This window comes from Tribolium madens, unplaced genomic scaffold, assembly GCF_015345945.1.
Source record: "Tribolium madens isolate multiple individuals breed KSU strain unplaced genomic scaffold, Tmad_KSU_1.1 Scaffold_91;HRSCAF=231;Tcas5.2_LG7, whole genome shotgun sequence".
NCBI classification, from domain to species: Eukaryota; Metazoa; Arthropoda; class Insecta; order Coleoptera; family Tenebrionidae; genus Tribolium; species Tribolium madens.
Genome location: NW_025401063.1, coordinates 16545016 through 16551268, shown reverse-complemented (window position 1 = coordinate 16551268; position 6253 = coordinate 16545016).

Genomic DNA, 6253 nt, shown 5'->3' with positions numbered 1-6253 from the left:
TCGAACTTAAGATTTTGTTGTTGAAAGTACCGAGAAACTAAAGCCAAAATAAATAGGGTAATTTTTTACCCTAAACTCACCCAGTTTCGTACGTCCTTGATAAAAAATTTGGCATTTGATGTTTGAATTCGTTTAGGTATATAAAGATTATCATCTGTACCAAATTTTTTTAGGGTAATTTTTTTCGTTTAGGTGTATAAAGATTATCATCTGTACCAAATTTTTTTAGGGTAATTTTTTTTAGGGTAATTTTTTACCCTAAACTCACCCAATTTCGTACGCCCTTGATAAAAAATTCGGCATCTGATGTTTGAATTCGTTTAGGTGTATAAAGATTATCATCTGTACCAAATTTGTAATTTCATCTTAAATGGTTTCTGAAATAATAGCAAAAACATATTAGCCCCCTTCCAGGGGGTGTAGCTCCCTTACCAAGCATTTTTTGATACATGTTTATAGGAAACTTTTGTCTTAGAATTGAATATCCTATCGCCTGTTTAAATTTGTAACAATAAAAACGGAACAGCCTTGAATAAACCGTCAACAATTTTCAATAATATTAAACAGTTCCTTGATATTTTATTAACAATCAAAGATTCAATGGAATTTTTCTCAAAACTGTAAATTTTGAGTTACTATAGTTTTCGTTGGGAGAGTCGATATTTAAAAATAAAGTGCGTGGACAGCAGTGGGCAGCAGTTTGTGGTTTGTGGCTTTTGCTAAGCTACATCTGAAAACTGAGTAGCTGTAGTTTTTTTTTTTTTTTTGAAAGTAGCTGAAATCGACAGCTGCTTCTGGTCACACCAGTTTGACAGTTTGTAATACAAAGTTGTATTATTAATTATTATTATTATGTTATTTTACCACTTGTTTTTTGTATATCACATTCTTATGTGGTATTTCTTACTTGTTTTTTTTCTCTGTATTTTCAGCATTTTCTTAGATACGTTATTAATTCTTTGTATAAACAGTTGTATTTGCTTCTTTAAATAATTAATTAATTTTATTCTTCGACACTGTCAAAATTTACGGTTTTTCTCCCGTGTAAGAAAGTTTTGACAACTGTTTAGCATTTCTCAATACGAGACGTCAAATTATTTTTAACAGATTTAAAGCAAGTTTAAGCCTTATTGAGTCTAATTCGAAGAATAAAATGTTGTATTCAACTTGTTTGAGTGTAAATTAGACGCTTTATTCCACCTCGTGGATGATAAACCACTCGTTACACTCGTGGTTTAATAACCCACTCAGTGAAATAATCCGTCAGATTTACACTCAAACTCGTCGAATAAATAACTATTATTTAATTTTCTCCCAATGAAAACATTTGTTGTTAAGTCTTTAATTTGAAACCGCCTTAACACAACATTTTTTGATCTCAGATATGTATAGGGCGAGGGTTTTATAATAAAAACCTTAATTGATTTTCAGACGCAACCCAAAATATATTCTCACAGATAACTTGGCTTTAATGTGTTTGAAAAAAAAATATAAAAATAAATTTGAATCAAAGTAGTTGTTGATACATTGTATGTCATTCATTATTCAGTCAAAATATACTCAAACGACAAAAAACTGACATGGTTTTGATACATGAAAAATTGCCCAAAATTATTATTCTATGTTTATAAATACATACAAGGTGTCCCAGTGAGTTGAAAAAGTTTATTAGTGAACTTTAAATGGTAAAATTAATATATATATATAATATATATATATTAATTTTATTATTAATTTTATTATATATATATAGATATATAGAATATTGATAGGCACTAATCTAGTCCATCGCCTGAAATTATTTTCAACTATACAGCGTGTCTCAAAAATAAGTTACAATACAAACTTGTGTTTTTTTGAATGAAACACCATATGTTTCTTAGCGTTTTTGGATATAGATTTTTATGACAATGTTTTTAAGCTAAACTTTTATTGGTTGATTTTGCTTAGTTTTAAAAATAAGACGGTTTTTTTGACGAAAACATACACTTTTTAAAAATTTATTATACAAAACTAAGACATCTAGAAATATTTTTTTTACTGCCGCAAAGTAGAAGGTACAAGTTATAAGGCTGTAACATTTTTTTTAGTGTGTTGTATTTGCAAAGATAAAAAAATGAAGGCGTTTGTTAAAAGTTCAATAACTTAAAAAATTTAAATAAAACACCCTATTTATTGTTTTTGCATTTAAAAGATTATTAAATTGTCTTTCTAAAATTATTTACTTTTAGGTGTTTAAAATCAATAACTAAAAAGATATTTAACGTTGAATATTAAAAAAAAAAGTAATTACTATTGTTTTAGTAGCCAAAAAGAAATGTATGAAATATCACATTTGTGTTAAACAAAATCCATTATTTTTTATTTTTACAATCAAATAATTCGAATTTCAGTATTTATAACGACTTTTAATCTCTGGATAAATCAACGGATAAGTGATCATGGTATCAACATTGCTCAGATATTGATAGAATAATAGGCATTGTTGCTACAATTAATATTGAATGTTAAATATTTTTATTCACAATCACTAATGTAATATGCCGATTACTAACCTTTTAAAGGTTCGGAACCACATCATTAAATCTCATGAGGAGTAATAATATTATTTTTTTAATTTTTTCTTTCAAATTGTCAAGTTACCCAAAATATTTTGCTAAATTAGTATTCAATTGCTTTTGTAGCAGTTTTTTTTACTTCTGGGGGAGTACACTGCTTCATTTCGACGATTAAAAAAAACACAAGTTTGTATCGTAACTTATTTTTGGGAGATGCTGTATAAAATAATTTTAGGTAATGCACTAGATTAATTTTTTTTTAATTTGACCATTTAAAGGTCACTACTGGACTTTTTCAATTCGCTGGGACAGCCCGTATGTATCTGAAAAATTTTAAACAGTTCATTATAGTGGTAGGTATATGATTATCTGAGAATGTATTTTGGGTTTTGTTTGAAAATCGGTAATGGCTTTATTATACAGGACATTCTTTTAACTCTGTACATTGTCCTACGTTCAGTTTAAAAAAATCACAGATCATTTCATTGGTGTCATTCAATGATTGTCTAATAAGTAATGTGTCTACAATTTAAGAGTAATGAAATAAAAAATTGCTTTATGTAAATGAAGATGATGCAAGACAAACAGAAAAATTACAGGCAGATAGAACATTAAATACTTCACAATAAAAAATAAAATTATAGCAAAAATTTTGCTGAAAACAATAATTAAAAAAACTTTTTTTTTTCTAATAAAAATTTTTGCTTTGCCTTATACAGCATGCGCCAGAACTCGTGTCCCAGAGAGGTAAGATGCCAGAAACAAGAATCGTAATCGTAACTCTGTTTTTAATGTTATTTGTGACTTTTATTGGCAAAATTTTTGTATCTTTACTAAATACTTATAAAAAACATTTACAAGATCATCAGTATCATTAAAAAATTCAAATGTCAAAAAACAAATTTTTTTCATGCTCCTGATATCTTATCTTACTTGAAATTTTTCTCTGGGGCGCGAGTTCTGACACACCCTGTATTTTTAGCTTTTTTTAGAAATTACAAATACGATTAAAGAAAGAGAAAAAGTGTAAGAACGAAGTTGTAGAGAATTAAATTTGCTTTAAAAAAGTCCGGACACTATGGATATTTAAATAAGATTTTAAAAAAGTTGGTTTTTAGTGAGACAAATTTAAAACAAAGCTATAAATAATATCGTCCCCTTAGTACAAGAACTAGATAACTTGAAATTTAAAGTTTTGTGTAACTGGAGTTTAAAAATTTGAACGACAAAAAACTACACCGTTTAAGTGATCAAAAATTATTATTGTTAGTGATACAATGTGTAATATACTAAACTATGTTTTTTTTAATCTGATAAAAAATTTGGTTTTATGTTTTTGAAGTATTGCAAAAAATACTTTAGAAATGCCTAAAATTTAAGTTATCTAGTTGTTGCACTAAGGGGACGATATGCTCATGTGCCATCTAAGTAACTATTTAATTATTTTTAAGTTGCCATAAAGCTTTTAAATATATCCATTGTGTTTAAAAAAAAACTGAAAAAAGTATTGACACCACAGTTTTAAATGAGTATTAATTTTTTTATAGTTCCGGATTTTAATATCGAATAATTGTTTATTTATTTAGCGGTCAGCAGTTGCAGTTTTAAGTTGGAACATTTTGTATAAATATACTTAAATGATTCTAGTTCACTCAAGAGTTTTACCTCTTTAGATCTTCCTTTTATTTTTTTTTAAACAAAAAACATTTTACCATCTTTAAAGCTCTTAGAACTGGGGTCATGTCTTAACGGAGATTTCTGACAGGTCAAAGGTCCACCTTAAATTTTTTATCCTTGTCCTCACACAGAGACAAGTATCATCTAATCAATCATTTGTATAATCTTAAACTTTATTTATTCTAAAAAATTATCGGCCAAGTGCTTACATTACTGATTTGACTTGAGTAACTTTAGCTTATCTGTATGTGGGAAATATAGCAAAGTGCTTCCTCGAGTAGCACTGTTGTTTTTCTTCTCTGCATAGATTAAAACTATCAAAAACTGGCATATTCCGTTAGAAAAATTTTCATACGAGTGAGTATGGGTAGGCCGATTAAAAACTAGCTTATTTGAAAAAATGTAGCCCCAGGAAACTTTTGCATTTTTTAAGTGTCGTGCTAAACTTAGGCCTATAATTTCTAAATTACCTTTTCACGAAACGTTACTCATATTCCATCCACGTAGCCGGGTCGAATATTAAAGTAATAAATCAAAATTATTTTAATAATAACCAGCCTTCGGCGTTTCAATTCCTCGCCCATCTTCGATTTTTGATTATCTTTAATCAGTTAATTATAAGCCTTAGTCTGCAAAAGTCGTGTAAATACGGTACAATTCTCTAATTAGCGGTACCTATTAGTCCACACAATTATAATTTTAGCACTCAAGAATCTAGTGATTGTTATTATAATCATTCTTTCATTCACTTGTGCAAAAAAGAGTATAAAGCCGTTGAACTCGTAACAAATTGTTAACATTCATCCAACCACATGGTTTTTATTACTATTCAAACCTATTATATTCTCAAATTGATTTGTTATAATGACAAATAAGTGTAAGTATATTTATGATAGAAAATTATACATTAAAAATTTCTCATCAGGTGTGTGATTTTATGCTAATGATTTTTTGTTAAAAAAATTAATAACGTTTGTGGGGTCCGATAAGCCAAAGTAACGGTAAGCATATCCAGTTTTTAATTTGGTATTATGCCCTGGGCAATTTTGGGAAGATGCGAGTTTGTTTTAACGATTTCCTACAAATCTCTTCGACTAATTAATCAGCAAAATTGCGGACAAGCTAAAACGATAATTTTCCGTCTTAACATCAAACAGAAGCAGTTGCAATAATTGTATGTGCTTTACATCCGCTAAAAACAAATGTTAACTGTATGCACTAATAAGTGTAATTTTTCGAGTTATTTTGTAATTATAAAGTGGCGGATGCATTCCCATTTTCAGTTTCGTTACCGCGCTTTGCGTGCTTCTTTACACGACTGAAACGGTAGTTTTTTAACCAGTTTTTACGGTACAATCGAATTCATCAAACAATTTGTTCAAAATAAATAAACGACAAAGTAACAAAATAAATCAATAATAATTATAATGCGGAGAGATTTTAACATACGATGCGGAACGGTACTTAATTATTTTATTTTCTTCGTGATGGTAATAGGCAATATTTAAGAAAACCGCGTCAGCAATGATGGTATTTATGTAAATGTTTTGTAATTATATTAACGGTAAGAGAAATTCTCCAAAATCGCGATTGGAAATGTGATGAAACCTTAAATTTTTAATTAAAGGAGATTTCTTTCAAAATGTACGAGAAATGTGATCACGGATCCTAAAAAAACCTGTAATACGTTCAGATTAAATCCAGCCGGATCTGTCACAGTATTAATTTACTGTTCAACGTACGCTCCTGAAACGGCTAACGTTGCTGTAACCGGATATGGGGAAATTTTTCAGCGGTATTTATCTCGTCCTGAGCTTGAAAATTTACCTTTAGTAATTTTTTTATTTTTCTAGACGTAATCCCTTGTATCTTAATCTCTTGTTGTCAAAACAGCATTTTATTCTATTTATTATTTCCACCGGTATCTTTCGATAATTCCACGATTCACGGTAAACAAGAAAATCATGACCGCTTAACTTTACGGTGACATACCGTCATTAGATGTTATTTGTTCGAAA